Source organism: Pectinophora gossypiella, chromosome 23 (genome assembly GCF_024362695.1).
Source record: "Pectinophora gossypiella chromosome 23, ilPecGoss1.1, whole genome shotgun sequence".
NCBI lineage: Eukaryota > Metazoa > Arthropoda > Insecta > Lepidoptera > Gelechiidae > Pectinophora > Pectinophora gossypiella.
The window spans coordinates 4634603-4659229 of record NC_065426.1 but is presented as its reverse complement, the minus strand read 5'-3'; the positions used below and the strand labels follow the sequence as shown (position 1 = coordinate 4659229).

The 24627-nt window shown below is 37.6% G+C and overlaps 1 protein-coding gene across 1 annotated transcript in view; it reads right to left on the bottom strand.

The window, feature by feature from the left end:
- Positions 1-24627, bottom strand: part of LOC126377396 (zwei Ig domain protein zig-8-like) — a 467377-nt gene that overhangs the window by 289000 nt on the left and 153750 nt on the right. Inside the window, exon 4 of the mRNA XM_050025130.1 lies at positions 23824-23936. The gene's annotated coding sequence lies outside the window, so the exon portion shown is untranslated. The remainder of the gene's footprint in view (positions 1-23823; positions 23937-24627) is intronic.

Here is a 24627-nt window from a genome sequence, read left to right as displayed (position 1 = left end):
CGCGCTGCGCTCGACCCGGTTGCCGTGCAGATCCCTACAGAATGTAAATTATTTCTGTTCTTTCCGTTCAAAACCTGAAATGATACCACAGTTCATAATAACTCAAACGGCAAATAGTTGTACTCAAACATTATTAAATTTAATGCTTCCTACATAATATTCCTCGTGTAAACTTTGTTACTATCGTTCCAATATTGTTTAGTATTAAAACCAGAAACACTAGTTACGTAAATACTAAAATGGTTTTCGAACTTGCGTGTAGCGGGTTTAAGCAATTTCTGTTAGTATGTTAGAATAAATATATTATTATTGATTTTACGTTTCTGTTCTGATTGGGTACAATAAGAACATGAGCCCGGTTTTGCTCATCATTCATTTAAGAACCACGCATACTTCTTGTCTATCAAAGAAAACATTGCGAGGAAACCCACATTCTCGAGAAATGCATTTTTGGAGGTATGTAACCTAACGTGTATTGGGCTGGTTTCCCATCGTGGGTTGGAGGTCAGACAGGCAGTCGCTTCTGTAAAAATTGGATTTGTCAAATCTTCAGGTTAGGTAAGTGTACCCTGTGAAAACTACCTACCACTATAGCTCAAAGTACTTAAGTAAATAGAAGCCGGGATCGACGTGCGTTCTGAAGCTCGGAATTATTTTATTTTTCAAATAATCTCCATCAGGTGATTTCAGACTGCTATGTCCTGATCACACTAGCAAGTATCATTGTTTCCCTTTTTCAGAGCGGCGTCTAAGACCAAGCCGGCGGGGTCGATATGTGCATTTAATACGAAAATCTCCATTAGCCTATCACCCATTCAATTAGTGCTATACGTTATAGATAAAACATAACCCGTAGTCGATTTCTAAAATCATGCCATAGAGTAAACAATACTACTACGTACAGAAGGGACACACTTCGAGCTTGGTTTACCTCACCCCCCGAGGCGACGGACTGTATGTCTCGCTCGCACCTATAGGGTAAGGCGGCATCGAATGTTTTTCATTTCTTTTTTTTTTTCCTTTGATAGGTTTGCTCTTAACTCTCTATCTCACTCTCTCTGTCTCTCTTGACTATTTTTGTATGAATTGTCCGGTCTGCCGGCTGCGATCATGCCAGTGATGTTAAACGCATTCTACAAATTTTCATTACTCCTATTCCAGTAGAGAAGTTGGCTAATTAAATATTACTTTTAACGTAATTCCAACCCCGGAGACTAATATAGCGATGTAAACAACACGTCGAAAATGTTCGCTAAAGCAGCGGCTCTCAAACTTCTCCAGTTCACAGCTACAAATACCTACCAATCCGGTATCATAACAATCAATAACATAACATAGATTGACTGTGATAAAAATCATATTGAATACGTCAAAGGTGAAGCTTATATTATAAGACAATGTTTTCAACAACTTTCTACAAGAAGTATAGAATTCATATACACTTCTCACAGCTGTGTCTAAGATTAAAGCTCGGCGAGATGTGGGTACTAGGTGGGTACTTATATTTTTTATCATCTTGCGATAGACGTGCCTCTGACTACCCCAGTTGGGATTAGTCATGAGCTTATGTTATGTTGTTAATCTCAACTGAGACTGCCTTCAAGATGATTCTCAAGACCCTGTTTTATACCTAAATTTATTAACTTGTAATTAAGTAGGCCTACTTGAGTGTTTTGCGTGGACGCAGCCCTCACCCTGTTTACTCCTTAAGGCGCACTAAGGGTCAAGGCGCACCAGGGGCTACGACGCACTAACGGCCACGGTGTATGGGGGACTACGGCACACTAGGGGCCATGAGGCACTAGGGGACGCGACGCACTATTGGCAACCATGCACTAGGGATTACGGTGCACTAGGGGCCACGACGCACTACAGGTCACGGTACACTAGGAGTCACGGCGAACAGATTGGGAATCCCTGCGCTAGTGGATTAATTACTTGAGCTATGAATGTCTGACTAATTTAGTTGTAAACTTGTTGCTGCATCAACTGGAGTCAGCTACATTACACGCTTGGTCAAATACCCTATTCGAAAACAAAGTTGGTCAGTACCCTGGATAAAAGGATTCATTTGCCCTACTCTCACGTGTGTAATGTAACTTTTTCAATTTACTAGTGTTTGCTTTAATATCATTGTTTCATAGGTTTCATGATGGAACATGACACAACATAGTATAACGCCTGTATTGTCATGGGGTAGGCAGAGATATATATTGTGTGTACAACCACGCCCGGCCAACTATGTTATATATAAGGGACGAGGATAAAGTAATATTTTTCAAGGGTGGACTTAGATATCAACCTCTCACGTACAATGTTATTTTTATCGATAGACAAATTAGAATTTATGTACAAAGACACAAAAATAGACAAGAAAAAAATGTGCCTCACATGTAAGACATGCACATATCAGTTTTAAAATGACATACATAAACTCACGCCTATTTCCCACCGGGGTAAGCAGAGACTATAAAATTCCATTAAAATTATTTATTATTTGTTATTTTTATTTTTTTTATTTCATTAAGTTTTAAAATTATTGCCTCATATGTGGTTCATACACAGTGAACGTCTTAAGACAAGAGGTACGAGCGAACCTCAGCTCGGGGCGTCCGATCTCTTGATCGATAGTATCAAGCGACAAATGAGGAAGATCATCAACCGCGCGAGCGTGGTCGGTAACGGGGTCCTCTTAGTAATAGTATAACTTACTGTGAGCATACACGGACGAAGTCGCAAACAAACAGTTAGTAACTAAAATTTTGCGTCATAAAATCGATTTCCATTCAATACCCTACACGCTATTGTCAACTGACAATCGATTGCGAAATGGCAAAACCTTTCAATATCGCTTTTGTCTGTTTGACGGCCCTGCTGCGTTTGACGTGTGACGTAAAGTTCTTTTTTTTTTTCAAACCGTTTTTGCCGACAATATTTTTGGTGACAATAAACTGTACGTCACCCAACCTTTGTCTATTTTGTTTTTGACAGAGAGGATGGATCGTGTTGAGTAGCTGTAAAAATAAAAAAGTAACATTACCAATTTGGCTACTCAGAAGTACATCCATCGGAAAATGTAATGTAATGTGTATGTGTGTGTATAAGGCCGCCCAAATTGTACTGTATGCATGTGTTATGTCTGATTGTTTAAATGTAGTTCTGTGCAATAAAGTATATTTGATTTTGATTTTTGATTAAAATGTACCGAGTAACCTCGAGTCATCGACCTTTCTGTTAGACCAAGGTGGTGAGCTGTTTCGCCGTCTATAACGGGTGAACCAACTGTGTTAGTGAAAATTGCACTAAAGATAAATTACTATAACTCGTTGGTGTAAGTCTGGTATCCGAGTTCGAAGCGGCGCTCCCCGTTTTAGAAGCCGGCGATACACAGACCCCAGTGACTTTTTAAAACCGAGTTATTTCAACAGCCTCCGTGGTCGTGGTGGTTAGAGCGTTAGGCTCACGATCTGGAGGTCCGGGTTCGATTCCCGATGGAAACATTGTAGAGATCACTATGTGAGACTGTCCTTTGTTTGGTAAGGATTTTCATACTTGAATCACCTGATCGTCCGAAAAAGTAAGATGATTCCGTGCTTCGGAGGGCAAGTTAAGCCGTAAAAACACCAATCCGCATTGGAGAAGCGTGGTGGAATATGCTCCAAGCCCCCTCCGGTAGATTGAGGGGAGGCCTGTGCCCAGCGGTGGGACGTATATAGGCTGTTTATATATGTATGTACTTTGTGTCAGTACCTGTATTGTATGTAAGTACCTCTTATTTATAAACTCAATTTAGTGCCGCGTTCGCGCTTGCGCGTTAGTCAGTAAGAATGAGATTTAGTTCCGGTGTATGATAATGGTGCTTATTCCTGTACACACCATCTAATTATATTTTAAGTTATGCCTGTCATTTTCCTATCCGCTGAAAAAGAAAGGGACGGGTAATCGACGGTCATAAAATTTATGGAACACACGCCAATTTTAGGCAGAAATTTTAAAAATTCCTTCCAAAATTTTATATTGGCCAATACCCCGACAGAACTAAGTTGACATCACACGTCAAACGGGTTGCATATGAGCGAGATGCCTATTTTATTTGCCCGGATAATTCATTCATCTAAAAATAAACAGTTGTCTATCATCCGTCCCTTTCCTATTCGGCGGATAGGAAAATGACAGAGGATATGTCTGCAGGAATCGGGGCCAATACCTACCTATAAACATAACATAAACAGCCTATATACGTCCCACTGCTGGGCACAGGCCAACCCTCAATCAACCGGAGGGGGTATGCTCCATACCTACCTATAAACCTGTTAAATTGTTTCTAAAGAAAATTATACAAAAGATGATGTTGAAGGAAAACATTGTGAAGAATTCTGCATGAATACCCGAGAAGATTACAAAGGTCTTAAACGGCGTTTTGATTATTTTCCTCCCATGCTAAGCTTGACATAGATATCAAAAGCAATAATGTAATAGCTTTATTAAAACGCAAACCGCCAACAAAAAGCGGGTCGTATTATTGAAACCTTCGAAATCATCGCACGTCGCCACATCGCCTACTACTGAGCCATTCCATTCGCATTCGATGCATAATAATAAACGGTATGCGATTATATAAATTCCTCGGCATATGCTCGATTCTATTCGATTCCGGAGCATGTCTGAGACCTTTTTTCCAACGTGACCGGAATATCGATACGATTTGCGAATTAACGATTATTTTATAGCAGTTCGTTAATGTTTAAAAGAAACGACGTTTGCTGAATCGGAAGACGGGGTGAAGGGAATGAGAGGATTTTAGCAGTAATGTGTCTGATTTTAAAGCTGAGTGCGACTCTAGAGATTGGATTTCTTTTTAAAATGGTATTGCTCGCTTTACGCTACAGTAAAACATCGAGTTCAAATTATTGTAAATTTTGTCTTTCTTTGCATCATTAGGTGTAAAGAAACCTCATTGGTTAGACATTACAATACATGTAAACATACATGTTGGTCCCTGGCTACTAGACCAAACTCCTCCACCAACCCGCAGTGGAGCAGCGTAGTTGAGTGTCGACGTGTACAGGGTGTTAGTGTTATCGTAACAAAAACATTGAAGGGTAAATCGGGCCCTGATTTGGAATTGATCTCAAGTGGAATTTTCTATTACAAAAGTTCGGAGTTTAAAATAATGAAAAAAAAAACAGCAACATTTTTCGACAAGAAATCCCATGTCATATGAGCACAGAATCATGGTGAGAATCATATGTACTTGTATGGCTGACATCGTAACGAATACTGAGCAGGATGATTTAGCTCATGATTCTGAGTTAATATCAAGTGAAATTTTCAATCGCAAAAGTATAGAATTGAAAATAATTTAAAAAGGACTACATAAAACTTTTTATCCATAGACTATTCGTAGTCTAAGTATATTGTTATATATATATATAATAGGTATGTATGTAGGTATAGTATATTTTATATGTGTATATATTTATAGAGGCTTAGGCATATGTTTGTGTATATATATATTTTTAAACGGTTTTATATGTAGATATAATTATTATAATGTATTTAATATATTGCACCTCTTTTTATTCTTCCGCAGTTACTCTAATACTACCTCTGGGTTGGCTGGAAGAGATCTCTCTTAGAGATAAGTCCACCCTTGTAAACGTCCATTTCTTGTTTGTGATGTAACTAGTTGTTAAGTGCAATAAAGTATATTTATAAAATCCACTTAATATTAACTCAGAGTAATGACCTGAATCATCCCTCTCAGTATTCGTTGCGATGTCACTAACTTAACAGTATAACAAAAGCTCACAAGTATATTACCAATTAGGCTAGTCGGATGAACATCAATCACAAGATAAACGGAGCTGGTAGTGCTTTAGGGCTTCTGATTTCGGAGGGCTTTGGTTCGATATGTGCCCCTAGGCTAGTTAGGATAATGCAGGCTGTGAACGCACCCATAAGAATATTCACTAACGGCAACCCCGATGACGTTCTTCCGGTCCCGGTCTATATCCTTTACCTAACTCCGCTCACGACCAGCGATCGCGTACGCGCACAGAAATGTACAAATACCTAATAAGTCAATAAACAGTCCTCCCCAAGAAACGAAACTTTCATTGAAGCACTTCCATCCACCATCAAATAATACTACTACGCCGGACCTACTTCAGCGCCGACACAGGCTTAGGCTTATGATTGTCTGCAAATAACCACGATTCCATTCTTAAATGCAATAGAAAACCTCATTACAAACAGAACTAAATTCGAATCCACATTACCAAACAAACAGATACATAGCCACACAAATTTCAAATTATCGGTGCATCTATTTCCATTTACAAACAATCGTGGATGAATATCACTTCAGCTACACAATTTGTGTCTCGTATAGATACTGTCAGCAATTGAAATCACTTGCCATTCGGTTACCTATTACACTGGCCTACAAAACTTAGTAAAATTCATCATCTCTAGCATTATCCCGTTTCTCACAGGATCCGCTTACTTAACCTGAAGATTTGACAGGTACGGTTTTTTACAAAACATCGTAAGGAAACCCACACTCCCCAGAAATGCATTTTCGAAGGTATGTGACCTAACCTGTATTGGGTTAGTTTTCCCTTCGCGGGTTGGAAGGTAAGACAGGCAGTCGCTTCTGTAAAAAAACCGGACCTGTCAAATTTTCAGGTTAAGTTAGTGGACCCCGTGAAAAACGTGATAACGCTAGGGAGATGATGAATATTGGGCGGAAAATGCGTTGTGCCTGGGTGTAATTTTATGAAGGTGCAAGAAGCGAAAGCTACGTGGCGCGTCGGGATCTTACTAATCTTAATTACCTGATCCAACTACTCCAATTGAAAAAAAAAAACGCGTGACCTTATGTACGTGGTCTATTTATACATTTAATTCTGCTGGCCAACTGGCCAGCAGAATTCTGTGCGCATGTGGCCGAACCTTCAAATCGAAGTTCGGTTTTGCTAGCCACATTAGAGCCTATCATAACATCGACCTGGGATAGACATTTAGGAGTCGCCGTCGCCGGATACGGCATGGATGATATGATATGATGATGATTAGCGGAAAACAGTTGATGGTGGGGCTGGCATAGGACGACCTAGCAGGACTTACATTGACAAAATTGGAGATGTCTTTAGAAAAACTTTCTACTCTGAACTGGCGTGCGTGTATGAAGCGATTGACAAATGTGGAGGAAGCAAGAGAAGTGTGTCAGTATCGAAGCAAATGGAATTCAATAGGCTTTGCTTCCCCGGTGGGAAATAAGCGTGAGTTTATGTATGTATGCGTGTAAAACAGTTCACAAATACTAGAGTCACATTACTGACGAAACTTAAACTGAAAATTCTATTTCTCGTCCATTAACGAGAAACGAGCGATTAAACTTAGAAGCACGGAGCGTAAACTCTAGTAATTGAGCTGGACTGGGGTGAAATATAACTAGGAGTTAGCTGTTGATTTAACGAATCAACTCTTGTAGTTTGCTAAGGTACTATTATCTGCGTCGATATTTAGCTCACATAGACTGGGTGCCAATAACAACAAAAAAAATACATGGAACGCGCAGCTCCAATCTTCTCGGGTATGTCGTAGAAGTCGATAAAGGAATCCCTATTGACAAGTAATTTTGATACGGTTTCTGAAATGGATACAATGAAGCATAATTATAATATACTAGCAACCCGCCGCGGCTTCGCTCATAGGCAATGCTGAGGAAAACATTGTTTTTTTTACGACATCACATTAAAATCCTCAAAAATAACAGTGTTTCTCCTTTAATGGATGTTATTATAATTATTAACCTTCCTCTTGAATCAATCTATCTATTAAAAAAACCGCATCAAAATCCGTTGCGTAGTTTTAAAGATTTAAGCGTACATAGGGATATAGAGACAGAAAAAGCGACTTTGTTTTATACTTAAACTGTGATAAAACTTACTTCAGAAGAATGTGATTTAAAAAAAGACGCTGACTATAGGGTGACGATAGACTAGACAAAAGCGATCTGTAAATTTTTACTCGTTTAAGTTTATGTATCTAATATAACGAGGTTTAAGTTTAGTACGATATACTGAACGATACTCTGAACCGGCGTGCGTGTATGAAGCGATTGATGAATGTGGAGGAAGCAAGAGAAGTGTTTGATCGAAGCAAATGGCATTCTATAGTCTCTGCTTACCCCGGTGGGAAATAGACGTGAGTTTATTCATGTATGTATGAATCTAATATAAAAAAAATGATCCTATTTTATTGTTTTTCGTAAGAACACCGATCGACTACTCCAAGGAAGTACCAGCTGTCGACATTACAATAAATATAAAAGAATAAAACATGAATTGAAGTCTCTAAATCTTTATGTTGCACAGAATACAAACCGAATTTTATAGTACTAACATGAAACTCAATATACTTTGTTATTTTTACGACTTCATAGAACATGGAGGATTCTAAGAGAATTTATCAAATGATATGTTACGACTTGGGTATGAAATCTTCCTTTTAACATATACCTCTGAGTCTGTTTGTACATGTCTAGTGAAATATTTAGTTTTGTTAAATGATTTTACGTTGTCTGGAAGAAATTTGTACTTTAGTAATAAGGTTATTTTTCAAGCACGATAAGGTGTGGGTAAATACTTAGTTCATTTTTGACGGATTTCTGACTACTTTTCTGACTACCCAGGTTTACCCCAATTGGGATGTAATATCCCAAATGACAAAAATAAACTCTTTGATGAATGAATTCTTTCGATCTATGAATCTTCATTAATCAGAATTTCGCATGGATGGGAAGAGGACCGAGTGGTGTAATGGTTAACACGCTCGTCCCGGCTTTTCAAGAGCTGCGGGTTCAAATTGTATCTTTGTTGGAACGTCGTTTCTCTGTATACGAATATATAATTTACAAGAGAGGAGCCACGGGCAAAAGCAAGTCATAGATGATATGAGACGACTGCGTGGAATCGGTTTATAAGTTCATTCTTCTCTTTATGGCTTTCGATATAAAATGATTCATGAATTTAAATAATAAATACATTAATGTATAAGAAAACAGATTACAAAAGAAAGTTCAAATGCGATTCTAACTTTACAACATTAAGTATTACAGGAAGTACTAGAGGTTTTCAAGCCACACCTTCACTTACAATCAATCTGGTGAGATTGTGGTCAAAAGCAAACGTGTAGGCGTTAAAATGTAAATTAATTTACCAACTGCATCGTTAAAGGACAGACAAAAATAAACTAGAGGATTCCTTGTCTCAGTATGCATAATACAGGAACCGTTAAAATAATAAAGTGATAACTCCCACTTTTACAGTGGCAGAGATGCTAAAAAAGTCAGTCGCGTACAAAATGGAACTAGTATCTGGTAACAGCTTTATACCCTCAGGCCTGATAAAACTAGATAAACTATATTAAAAACAATATATAGAAGACAATAAATATAGAGAAGAGATTGCTATTTAGCAATAAGGCCGCCTATTGTACTCATTCCATTTCTCTTTTATTTTTTCCTGTTTGTGCAATAAAGTATTTGTTATGATAATTTATGTTGTTATGTTAATGATTAAATAATATAATAAATAAATACGTAAATATATACATACATTACTATAGAAGAGAGGAAACTATGACAGTACTATAATACCTAATTACAAAGAAGATGAAAGAATGAGAAGAATGATAATGTAAAGATGTGTGAGAATTTTAGTACGTTTCAGCACAAAATGCGTACTATTTTACTGCATACTTATATAAGTAACATATTATATGTTATTAAGATATTTGATACTACAAAGGCGGTCCTGAGTTCCACGTATTATTTGTTATTTCTATCTGTACAGACCGCCCTGTTTTAAGAAATGATACTATTTACTTTGGCGTGACGTGTCAAGTGTGAAACGTTTGCCCCTGTGAAAATAACACCGGAGGCAGAAAATTTAGGTGCATATTTCAAACAATGAGTTTCAACACGACGGCAGGAAGATTGTCAACATTTGCATAATAGTGAAATGGATATGTTGTTTCCTAGTTTAAAATGAATATGGGAAGTAGTATGTAGGTTTCGGGCATAGAAAAAGGAATAATAATACTACGTATAGAACGGCAACTGTATAGTTTATAGTTGTACGGCGGTTGTAGTTTGGCGATAGTATTAAAGTGTATATTATGTATGTAATTTTGCTTTAAAAAAAAACTCTCCGCTCACGCATCTAAGTTTTATCCCACAGGGATTGTCTGGACCTAGTTCTAGCCGAAATGATATCGGATAGACCTAGTTTTATCCAACAGGGAATGGCTGGACCTAGTTGTAGCCGGCATGAAGAAGGCTAGACCTAATTTTACCCGAAAGCAATCAGCTAGTACTAGGCTTAACCAAGAGTAAATGGCTACACTTAGTTCTAACCGGCTAAAACTAGGTGTAGCCGCACTTCGGGTATTAGCCGTAACATAATAATAATATATTATTTATTCACTGACTAAAATACACCCGAAACACACCACGGACACTTCATACAAACAACCTCGTTTTACACAGACACCACACATTGACGTTCTCGTACACGCGCATCTGTGTGTGACGTCTGACGCCATACGTTTCCTTCTTCTATCGTCTGGTGTCAGGGTTATTATTGAGCCACCAAAGGCCCCTGACATGGCTCATGTAACGACTACATATTTACATCAGTAAGAAGCAACCGGGACCAACGGCTTAACGCGCCTTCCGAAGCACGGATCATCATGTCCCGACCGGGATTCTAACCCGGGACCTCTCACCCTCTCTCACCCTTCATAATGATGATGACTCTTTATCGTCGATATAGCTACCTACCTGACTCTAACGTGGAAAAAACTATATCAATCTGCGTATTGACTATCATTTCTACGTATTGACTATGATTTCCCGTGAACGCCCCCACGCATCGCCATATGTTTGATTTCAACGCCACGCCACGTCTATAAAATGAACGAAGTCTTGCTCCATAACCAGAGTACAGACAAACTTCACGCCCTTAAAAAGAGCTATAAAACTCGCACATTTCATCGATTCCCACCACATGTTCTCATCGTAAATCATTTAAAGAAGTTCTATAAAACATTAGCATCGTACAAAAGCTGGTCCGGTAGAGTTAGGTCCTATTCAGGCTCGAACAGCGCCGTACATTAATCTTGTCACGGCCCCAAAGTAGCAGAATGAGTATTGATTGCCGGTACCTCACCTCGAATTGACTTGTACCCGGTCTATACGCGCGGATTGTTAAGGGTATACAGATTTGCTATTTTAAAACATTTTTAATAATATCATCTTCTTCTCTCGCGTGTGTTGTAAAATCAATTACAGAATACAGACTCTATCAACCCTGTTGTCAGGGCTACAATTGAACCGCCAAAGGCCCCTGACATAGCTCATGTAATGACTAAGTACATACCTAGGTATAAAATAGGGACCAAAGCACAGAGAATCTTAATTTCGGCCAATCAGTTGATCAGCCTGCAATATACTAACCAAGCCCATCACAAATTGTTATGTCCTCAATGGTATTCGAACCCGAGACCGCAGGGTCGTGATCCCAGCGTTCAACCACTGAACCACGGAGGCCGTTTTTTGATACATACAAGGTGTTAGTGACACCTTACGGAATATTGAGGGGGGTGATTCAGCTCATGATCCTGAGTTCTTTTTTTGTCACCATACGATTCATCATAATCCATCTCCTTGCAAGTTATCTCTTCAGATTTAGTCTTCCGGTAAAGGTACTACAAGAAGACAGTTATGTAACTATAATAGGTTACGTCAAAAAGGTCGCAAAGATGATGGCGTGTTTAACGTAACTCGAAATATCACTTCGCATAAAATCTCATTCCACACAATCAAAAACTAAGTATAAGTAACCATCGCATCCCACAGAACAACATCGCAACCACTAACAAGTAACAAGTCCAAAACATTGAACAGAAAACGAGGCACAGAACAAACTTAAGAACCAAACATTGTCTTTGAAGCAGTAAATCGTGTAAACGCTCGCAAAATCTAGATGGTATAATGGAATGTCTCCTTAACAAGGGTACATCCATCAAACAGCAAGTGTTCCGCGCTCGTAAGGCAGACAAACAGCTTGGGAAAGTTCATTTGACTTTTTAGAGCTTGATTCATTGCATTTTCTTTTTGTTTCTCGCTCCGAGGTGTCGCTGTTACGAGTATTTCCTCTAAAGACTGCCAATAGGGGAGTATCCAGCTAGTCAAATCAGTTGCATTTTACTAAACGTCAAAACACGGACTTACTATGGAATTTGTATGAAAAAGCATCCTGTAACGTCATGAAATACTAAATGAATAAATAGAAAAACGTGGCAAAATGTCGCACTTATTATTACATTTTCCTTTATTAAAATTCATAAATAAGTTAAATATTAAAAATGAAACGTTTTTTATTACCTTTAAATCTGTCTATATTTAGTACTTAATCAGAATTTCATATTTTATCTTTGACCTACGAAACTACCCAATAGTTGAGACACTCATACTGTTTACTGAGTGTTAATGAAAGATTATTATATGTGTATTAAATGTGTTTCTCTAGTTATTTAATAACTTGTAATATACATTACAAGTAGTTACAAAATAGGTATACACCTACATTGATTTAAAAGATGTGTTGCTGTTTCAGTTTCTTCTCAGCCGTGTTGCGAAATGACTTAACTCAAAACTTCTAAAGTTTCAAAAATGTTAAATTGACCTTCAAGAAGTTTATCCATAATAATAACATACGTTGAATAAATGATTCTGATAAGCCAAATTGCATACGATTATGATAATCGACAGTAACAGTGACAAAAATGTATAGGACTGATATAAGGTGACATGTCAATCTCATACATTTTTTTATGTCACAGTCGCTTGTCATTTGTTTCATTTCCGTGTTGCGAAGAACGTTAAGCCGTTGGACCCGGTCACTACTTACTTATGTAAGTATGTTAGTCGTTACATGAGTCATGTCAGGGGCCTTTGGCGGCTTAATAATAACCCTGACACCAGGGTTGATGAAGTTGGTATTCCACATGACAACCCACATGATAAGAAGAAGAATTTGTTTCATTTGGCTAAGGCCCCATTATAATAAGCTTTTTGATAATGAAACAAGTACTCGTACCTCTGTCTACTACGATATGGATTACTTGAATAATCAAGAGCAAAGTCATACATCCACTTTAGAATCTTGTCGCATAAACATATTTGAAATGCAGAGTGATATTAATAAACCAATCTCAGCTGAGACTGCTCTCAAGATCATGTCAAATCAAATCAAATCAAATCATTTATTCGCATAGGATTCATGGTTTTGTAAAACAGTTGATGGGTTTTATGTTCCAAGTAGGTATCACATGATCCGCTAGATATAAGCATGCGAAAATTTAGGAGGTTAGTAGGTGGGTACTTAATTAACTAATTAAATCTACTTACTAACTTAACTAACCTAACATAAATCTAATAAAAAAAAATCAATGTAACAGTTCTTATATAAAAACAGCGACTTGAGCATGATCTTGAGGGCAGTCTCAGCTGAGATTAGTTTATTAATATCACCTTTAGTGTGACTTACATTTCAATTTGTCAAAAAAGTTTATGGTACTAAAGTGTATACATAAATTATGCTCGTAACCATATGGATACCTAGGCTATAGTAGGTTTTTGTTTTTGACTCTAACGAAACGTTTGGAACGTTTTTCGTTAACTTTGTCGTGTTTTCACATCCACACGGCTATTCGATAACACTTACGACCAAAACGAAAATCGTTACGACCTGAATGTTCGCAGGAAAATGGACGATTCAAAGAAAAGTTAACTACAAAAGCGGCAATTCCAATAGCATTCAAACACCGCAAAAGGACTGAAACTTCCCCGTAAAAACCATTTGAAGCGAATGTTAAAACAATAGAAATCTAGAGTAAATAAAATCTAGAATTTCTCGCGCAGCTGCGGTCGCCATCATTTTAACATATTTCTGGACAAGCGTCCGAAAAATCCTGAGCATGTTTCCGTTGCGACAATTTTTGGTAAACTCCCAAGAATGCATTTTGAGTTTTTAATAACAACGGTATTTCTGCGTCCGGCGCTGGGAAATTCGAATGGCCTTTTTGTGTTGCAAATGCCGAGGAATTCTCGCATTGTCCGAAGAAACCGGAACAGATGGCGCCCCGCTCAGTTGTTAGTGAACCGCAGTTGGAGTAAAGTAGCTCAACAGTTCAACTCAAACAAAATTACCCTTTCCCAGTTGAAGCCGCAACATTATTACTAGGTAGCGGTTTTGCATTGTCGACGGTTTTTTTGCAAACAAAATTAAAATCAAGAAAAATATTTTCATGCTAATTTGTTACTACAATTTATAGGTATAGATATTTAATAATAATATTAAACGGAGATGCACTCAAGTGCAGTTTTCACTAATCAAATCATCGTTCCAATTAGTAACATTTCTTTTTTGGGTGGTTAATAATAAGGTTGAACAAATTGTCGGCTAGATCAACGAACTCGGGATCTAAGAAGACCACATTGAAGCAATAAATCGAACATCCACCACCACCTATCACGTTGGTCTCTCAGACCCGTACAACAAGTACCCACACCTCATCGAGGTACCTCTGACTACCTCAATTATTAGGATATCGTCGTGGGCTTATGTTACGTCATAATAAACATCTTTGCTGGAATAATAATAACTTACTGGATACATAAAAAAGGGACTTTTTCATCAGATCCCACTTTTAATCGCAGTTTAATATTTTGGCGCTGAATCCCACATTTGAAAAATGCAACAGGATACTGTTATATGTAATACATTTCTCGGGAATATGAGTTTCCTCACGATGTTTTCCTTCACCGCTGAGCACGTGAAAATCATTTATGATCCAAATATGAATTCGAAAACAAATTTGAAAAGCATTGGTTCAGGCCTATGCTGAGATTAGAAACTGCTACTTCAAACTGGGCTACCACGGCTACTTAAAGTGCATAAAACGATAATGACAATAATGCCGTTGGTATAATCACAATAGATCGATAAATTCTCATTGACAAATTGAGGACCCGGTAGTACAATAGTTATCATTGCTGGTCCTGGCTTGACAAGAGCTGCGGGTTCAAATACTTTCTTTTCAATCCAGAATTTTTTGATGTAATTTTTGAAAGCGCTGGATCTGATCTAGATAAAATTAAAGACTATATACGTCCCACTGCTGAGCACAAACAACTAGAGCCTTCCGTAAAATAACCGGAGACCCAATATCCTTTTGAAATCCAAACTGCATTGTTGAAATATTGGGTTTGGAAAACTAGATCTGATGAAGATAATACATAAAATAACTACTTCTGCCAAAATTCTCAATATTTTCCACAGTTCCAGTGCAAAACGTTTTAAAAGAGGAAGCTTTATAATTGTAGCATTAATCAGACAAGTTATCAGGGTTTCAACAGGAAGTATGGGTCGTTAATTTTGTCAACGCCGCCTGCTTCCGTCGTCGGCTTGTTAAGGCCCATTCTGTTGAATAACTCTGTAGCGCGGTTCATATTAATGTACGATTTAACAAGTGTTACATAGGCTTGCGTTGGTTAAAACTTGGGGTTTGAAAAGTCCTAAAAGTCTATTGGATAGTGCTATAAATATTTCTGACGCTATTCACAATTTAAAAGAATGGATTTATTATAAGCCTTATAAAAGATCTGTATAAGTTTTAATATTTGGCTTACTAGAAGAAGATTTTCTTTAACAACCAACTTTTTATTTATATTTATATACAATACAACTGCTAAGCTCCGACAGGATATTATATTCCTCGTTGAAAATAGTGTTTGTTTGTAGTCGGACATCCAAAAAATTATTTTAAAAAAGCCCGTAAATTTATTAAAAACATTTCATTATTGTTTTCATCTCCCTAGCATGATCCCGTTATTCACAGGGTCCGCTTACCTAACCTGACGATTTGACAGGTCCGGTTATTACAGAAGCGACTGCCTGTCTGACCTTCCAACCCGCTAAGGTAAAACCACATCAACACAGGTTAGGTCACATACCTCCGAAATTTGCATTTCTCGGGAATGTGGGTTTCCTCGGGATGTTGTCTTTCACCGCTGAGCACGTGATAATCATTTATGAACCAAACATGAATTCGAACACAAATTCGACTATCATTGGTTTAGGCATGTGCTGGATTCAAACCTGCAACCTCAAAGTGAGAGGCAAGCGTTCTACCAACTCAGCTACCACAGTTCCATTTCCATTTCATTATCGTTCTAAATACTTACAAAAATAACAAGCAGAATAGATGGCCAATACCTGACACAAGAAAAGAATCCTTCATGGACTCTCTTCATTATGACTTCCTTAAAGAACATATTCAAAAGTAGCGAAACTTTGAAACAGTAAATTTAAGGAACATTAAATATGGAACATAGAATACTCGAGTTCAAATTGCTCTTGATGTAAACGGTGTTCTCAGTAGAAATTTAAATTTTACTGGACAGAAATGCATAAAGGACTGAATAAAAATCTACTTTATCATCAAAGAATTTCCTTTAGATATTTTCACTCAGCGTAAAAATGCAAAGATGATTTTCGAAGAAATCGTTGGCAATTGAATCTACGTTTATAGTTTTTCAATAATGATCTTTCTGAAAATTTTTTTTTTTGCTTTTATAACGCATGGTTCTGGGTACCACAGGACGGACACCGTAGACGTGGTCTACCACGTGAGGTCTACCTCAGAAACGATGGCGCGATGATCTCGACGGTTATCGAAAAGACTGGATAGAGCTCGCACAGAACCGGGATACTGGGAAAGATATGGGGGAGGCCTTTGCTCAGCAGTGGGATCATACAGGCTAATAATAGTAATAGTAATAGTAACGCATGGTTCAGTACTTCACCAAATGTACTTTTTCGTATTTTTTTTTCGACTTCAACCCGAATCTGGAGTTTAGGCCCAAAACTTTTTTGACGTCACATGTAGGATTGCCTCTGATGGCATAACTGGGGTGCACTGGGGACTCTCATGCAGTACAAAAATTTAAGTCAACAGGCCTGAGGTTACGCCTCGGCTCAGAGCGTCGTCTGAAAGGATTATGGTGCCGATAATGATAAGCAATGAAGATGTTAAATATTCGATCACGCCGTAGGCAGCGTTTTTATTTATTTATTTGTTGCATGTCACATGGTGGCATCTGAAGTGTAAGTCCTCACGAACTGATTCGTGGAATCAGATCACAACTAGGTATAATAGTTCCAAATCCCCTTACGATCCTGCCTACAGCAGTGAGGCGTCGCCTTAATCCATTGATTTACGATCTCCTACTTCACGAGAGCTTATACGGTTCATGTCTAATGCAAAGATTACAACTGAGTTATGTACTGGCACGCGTGTTCAATGGTTGCTAAGTCACCTGTGATTTCCTAGGAATATCAGAATACTTTAAGATTGTAGTCCCTGTGGTTCCGTTACACCTGCTTGCTCCTCAGACGGGGAGCGCCGCCGTTTTAAATCCCCGTACCGAACCTGTACCAATGATTTCATCGATTTCGCCTTTGGTGGCTCAATAGTAACCCTGACACCAGAGTTGATGAGGCTGGTATTCCACCTCACAATCCACACGATAAGAAGAAGATTAACACACTTATCATCAGGTCGAGGCCATTATAGACGGCGATACGGCTCACCATCTATCACGTTGGTCTGATAGAAAGCTCGATGAAGTGTATATACCTGTGACCACTCCAAATTGGATATAATTGTGTTCTTTTTTGAAGTCGGTTAAAACTTAAACTGGTACGTTTTCGTTTTATCAACATTTGTTTGTATACAGACTTGCTCCTAAGCACTAGAAATGCTTCTCAAGTTTGTAATTTTACATTCAACAGTTTCCAACGCGAGTCAAAATCAACTTAACAATTTAAACAATGTTCTTGTATTTATGTTACATATTCCACCTTTATTGTTTGTCTTCATAAAATAATAACACAAGCTCACGACTGTGCCCTTTTAGGCTAGCCAGAGGTGCATTCATCGTAATATGGACTAAGTACCCACGATGCACTTAAGCTTTCTGTTAAACCAAAAAAATAGGTAGTGAGCCGTATTGCCGTCTATAATGGTCTAGCCAACTGCGTTAGTGAAAATTGCAGTTTACGTAGATAAATTAATAATTACAAACGTATTTAATATCTTGAGATTCTTAGATCTTATTTTGCTCAAAATGAAACGCGTATACGAAAACTTTATTTGTCAGGCTGTCTATCTAACGAGTTTCGTTTATTTCGGGCCAATGTAGATGAAGTGATTAATTCAGTAGGGTCATTTTAATGAAAGTGATCAGTACTAAAGCAATGCTTCGTCTGAGTAAATTGTCACTATTTGTCATCTATCTTTAGGCATAAAATAATACTACGTATAGAACGGCATCTATCTGCTCCCCACCAGCTTCTGAGCTAGGTTTATCTCATAATACCACCTAAAACCCGCCTTAGTGAGCACTTTACCCCTAAAAGAAACCACCGTGCAAAATTTGACACTCCTAGGCCTTGTACTCGTAGTTCCTGAGATTTCGTGACGAGTGAGCCAGTCAGCAACCTTTCGCATCAAAAAATATTATAGGTCTTGTATTTGAAAAATTTGTTACTGAGTGTACTGTCCAGTCTTGTACTGTGGTCCCAGTCTCAGTGTGAACCCCGATTAGCAACAAAGCGACGAAGTTCTATCGAGAGGGATTTAATCAGTAGCGACGGGAAGACCTTTGTTGTCCCGGCTTCGTTTCCGTTTCCGCTCCTCCAAAATAAAGTTTATTACCGCACAATACTTGTTCCAATTTGGTCGCAGGCATAATATTGCACGAAGAATTATTTTCAGAATATTTTGACAGGCTTGTTAAATAAACAGCCAGAAGCGAATAATGTACTTTCATACCTTAGGTGCCCACACACCTACAATAATATTGCTCAATCGTTTTATGGTGGAAATATTACGCCGCATTGATTGGCATTTAGGCCTACTCGGTACGACAGTGCGCTGTGTGTGTTTTTTAGTTTATTTGTGGATAAATATAACTATTAAGCTACATTTTGTATAACGCTATCGATATGATTCCTTTCAAATTCAAAAATATCTTTATTCAGTAGGTAACATAGTTACACTTTGAATCGTCAATTTTTACATAACGAACTTCTCATCCGCCTAAAACTACTGCAGCTTCTCACAACCTGTATAGCCGGGGAAAAGAAGCTGCAAGAAAAACCTCGGTACAGGGCCCTAGACGTTCTTTAAAAAAAAAAAAACTTTGAATGTTTTCTGTATTTTTTTTTCTGTTTTAATGCGACGTATGGGTGCCGAGACAAACCTCTGTGGTTTAACGGCATCATTCAAACCATGTATTTAGATTAAGGATATAATTTAAAAATATACGATCTTTATAAAAAAACTACTTATTGGATAATTATCGTTAAATGAAAAACTATCATATCTGAAATATTTCAATTTCATTGTCAAGTAACCGATTGTCCTTTTATAAATGTACTCTGATCCTATCTACCTAAAGGTTAAGCAATAAAGCTGTTTTTACATATGTTTTGCACCTTTTTACTGCCGGGAACATTCCCACAGAAGAAAAACTCCCGGGAACGGGACATCAATGACTATACAGGGTGTTAGTGACATCGTAACGAAAACTTTGAGGGGTGGTTCAGGCCATGATTCTGAGTTGATATCAAGTAGAAATTTCCGTCGCAAAAGTATGGATTGGAAAATAATTAAAAAGAAAAGAAAAATTTTCATGAATTTTTTAACACGAAATTCCACTTGATATCAACTCAGAATCATGGTCTGAACCATCCCCCTCAGTATTCGTTACGGTGTCACTAACACCCATACCTACTTATATGGCTACCGTATGTACTTGTACGGGGTGTAAGTGTCATCGTAACGAATACTGAGAGGGATGATTCATCTGATTATTCTGAGTTAATATCAAGTGGAATTTTCCATCGCAAAAGTATAGAATTGAAAATAATTTAAAAAAAACTAAAAGAAAACATGAATTTTGCGATGGAAAATTCCACTTGATTTTAACTCAGAATCATGGTCTGAATCAACCCCCTCAGTATTCGTTACGATGTCACTAACACCCAGTATAGCTTGATTAAAATGACAGCAGGGCAGAGATATAGAACATCGCCTAACGTAAAAGAGAGGAGAGATAATGTCTCCTTCGCACTAACGATATACAGCTTATTAAAGAAACAAAACATAACACATAACATAACACTGCCTATATACGTCCCACTGCTGGGCACAGGCCTCAATCAACCGGAGGGGGTATGAAGCATAAAGAAACATGTATTACTTCTGGACACCACAGACACAGACAGACAGGTACATTACATTTAACACAGGACAGAAACCACACGGAAATCGATACACAGAAAAAAAAGAAAAAAATAACAAAACAAAAAGAAAACCAAGACCAAAAATCGTTAACAAACAAAAAGAAAAACAAACCAAAATCATAAAAATAATAAGAATAATAAAACTGAGTATCCGAAAGATACGTGAGATATATCACTCTTATCAAGCTATGTTCTTCTTCTTATCGTGTGGGTTGTGAGGTGGATTACCAGCCTAAACAACCCTGGTATCAGGTTTAATGAACCTGACATGACTCATGTAACGACTACATACTTAATACATTAGTAAGTAATAACCAGGACCAACGGCTTAATGTTCCTTCCGAAGCAGATCATCTTACTTTCGGACAATCGGCAGGGTTACCATGCGCAACGTGATAAAATTATCGATCGATTAAATAAATTTTGTCGAAATCGATTAAGTTTGTTTTTTCCCTAACAAGCGTGTCACGTGATTTTATTCGTATTTTGACAGAATGATATAACTTATTTCACATACAATATATTAGCACCAATCGACAAAACGATATAATTTATATCGTCAGAAATTTTTAACATGTTGCGCAAGTTTGCCCTACAGGTGATCAGCATGTAATTAACCAAACTAGGAATCACAAAATATTTTTGTGATTTGTCCCGTAAACCCGGGACCTCCAAATCAGAAGCACAACGTTTTGCTATGCTATGTTAAAAGGATTGTAATTGAAAATGCACTTAACATCGAAAACAAAACCAATAGCAAACACAACTCTGGTACAAGTTTAATAGCTAAACCGTTAATGGTACAGTTTATATCACCCCATAGTTTTACGCACGTTTTACCATCAAACTCTAACAACCCTAATTACCATAATCCGTCCGTGCTATCCAATAGTTTTGTGAAAGCTTGCACATATTGTTGAACACTTCGGTGAAATGTAGGGTATCCATACTATTTGTCTTTTAGTAAACATAATTAAGTATTAATTGTTTAGAAAGGACTGGTTCAGCGCTCTTAAAGAATTTCCACGTGTTGTTATAGCTGTTTTTTGCCAGTGGTACGGTCACGAGCACTAATATGTATACACTTTGCTACCATGTCACATTAACTTTTTTGACAAATTGAACTGTAAGACTCATTAAATGTCAAATATGTTAGTGCGACAGAGTCCTAAAGTGGGTACATTATATTGCTCATGACTGTACTACCAGTAGTACCATTGGCAAATTCAGGTAGCTGTACCTGTTGTTACACATAATCTCAGTAACAGCACTTATATCTTCCTTAAGTCTAGATAAGCCATCATCTCAGGCCTGGACATATTCGTAAATATTTGTAAGAGTACAAGTCTGCAAAATCTCATAAAATATATGCAAAAATTTTACAGAAACCAGGAATTTCATCCCCAATATTTCACATGCAATTTAGGCAGCCGAGGCTTTAGGGAGTATAGATCGATTAATTAAAGTATCCGAATCACACCCTCGGGGCGTTGTCTCGAAACTTTGTGGCATAGTTGTCAATAATGTCAGGGACTAGGGATCATCGGATTAATTAAAGAATCCAATAAGATAAAGGGGATAGAACAAATAATCGTGTTTTTGGGCAGGACATTATCGGCTTATGTCGTAGTGCTATGTTGTATATTTTTGTTAAATATTTGGTCATCATCATTATCAATTTAAGAGCCACGCTCTTGTCGGTGTAGCATTATCCATTCCAGAAAAAATAAATAAAAAAAAAATAATAAAAAAATAAAATAATGAAATATTTGATAAGACACATATTTAAAAAATGAGTTCTTTATTAACTGACTGTTTTGGGACTGGCCGGAGTAAGCACAGGACTGCGAAAAAAGAAAAGGGAGGCCTTTGACCAGCAGTGGGATCTTGTGGGCTAGATTAGATTAGATCTTTCTTAAGCCCTTCCGGCTCGTGTTTACCTATCTTCAATGCTGAAAATTTGCAAACTGCTTTGTTCAAACTTTTTTTATTGATGAGGAGGAATGACATAACTAGAAAAGTGTTTTATTATGATTGTAGATGGGTCATGTTAGGGACGACACAAAAAATGCGGATGGATTTTGTGAAAAGGAATATGTGTGTGAAAGGTGTGAGTACCGAAATGATGACTGACAGAGATAATAAGATTTAAATGGAAAAACATTCATGTTGTGCCAACCCTAGAGTGGGATAAGTACAGGGCTGGAGTCCTCTTGTCTTAATTATTTTCATCTACTTATTGAGTGATTAAAATGAGTATTTCGATACTTTCCGGAATTAGTAGTTAATAGTTGCAAGTTATATCTGAATTACATGTGTAATCCCAATCCCAATCTTCTTCTATCGTGTGGCTTGTGAGATGGAGTACCAACATCATCAACCCTGGTGTCAAGGTTACTATTGTTACTAGGTTACTATTGAGCCGCCAAAGGCCCCTGATATGGCTCATATAACGACTACTTACTTACATCAGTAAGTAGTAACCGGGACCAACGGCTTAACGTGCCTTCCGAAGCACGGATCATCTTACTTTTTCGACAATCAGGTGATCAGTCTGTAATGTCCTAACCAAACTAGGGGTCACATAGTCATTTTTGTAATAATTATGTCCCCACCGGGATCCGGGAATGTAGTAATATCATTGGTATCTCCTCCGTTACCTAACGCATCCATAGTCCAATGGTTGAGCGCTGAGATCACGATCCGGAGGTCCCGGGTTCGAATCCCGGTGGGGACATATTACATAAATCACTTTAGGAGCTCTGGTTTGGTTGTGACATTACAGGATGATCACCCGATTGTCCGAAAGTAAAATGATCCGTGTTTCGGAAGTCACGTTGAGCCGTTGATCCGGAGTAAGTAATATTACTGATGTAAATAAGTAATCGTTACATGAACCATGTCAGGGGGATTTGGCGGCTTAATGATAAGTCTGACACCAGGGTGATGATACTGGTAATCCATCTCATAATTAACCCACGATAAAATAAAGGAAGAAGAAGATTGGTAAGTATCTCCCCAGTCTATTAAATATTTCGAGAGCAATATTTTGCTACTCAAAACACACAATATTAACATTTCGGCAAAATGTTCTTATAAACATGTATTGTATTATTCAATAATAAATCTCACTGAGTAGGAATAAGCTGACATTATAATTAGCTTCCATCAAAAGCTGCAAATGGCGTTTCATTAATGGCTCAAAATGCTTCGCTGATTTGTGGTGCAAGGGAAAAGAGAAAGAAACGCTTCAATGGAAAAAAAAATACACAATTATTGTTTTTGTTTTTAGGATATTAAAGAAATATTTTCACAAGGAAATGACAAGGAGAACAAAAATCAATCATATTAATAAAAAATGTTCAAAATGTCTTACCTGAGAGAAAATGCCCAAGTTTGCAGCTGAAGCGTTGACAGTTTCAACTCCATGTTGACATCTGCAGTTGGCTCTATGATGCTGAAGGTAGAACATTAGGTGTGTGTGTGTACCTATAAAGAAAAAAAATCACATGAATAACCTGAAGCAAAAATAGTCAAACTGCTAAATAATTATAAAAATAAACCAGTCTAGCCTTTGCCCACCGAGACGGTAAGGTCACGTCGCCTGCGATGGTCACCAAACAATTGATATTGAAATGCATGCCAGGTAAGTTACTTGCGAATACTTCACAAACGCAGCCATTTCAATATAAATTGTTTGGCGACGTGTAGTGTTACAAGTTGTAAGTAGGTACATAGTCAATAAGTATACTCAATAGTATTTATATTAGCTGCATAGCCTAATATTATCACTGTATGTATACAGGATGTTAGTGACACTGTAACGAAAACTTTGAGAGGCGATTCAGACCATGATTCTGTGTTGTTGTAAATGTCGTAAAAGTATGTACCGAATAATTTATAAAAAAAAAACACTGAATTTGTTATGAATTTTCCAACAGGAAATTCCACTTGATATCAACTCAGAATCATAGTCTGAATCACGCCCCTCTCTATTTCTTATGATGTGACTAACACCCACACGTACCTGTACGTATTGGTAAGTGATGTAAGTGACATCGTAACGAATACTGAGGGGGATGATTCAGCTCATTATTTTGAGTTCATATTAAGTTGAATTTATTAAAAATATTAAAAAAGAAACACACAAACAAAACATAAATTTTGCGACAGAAAATTC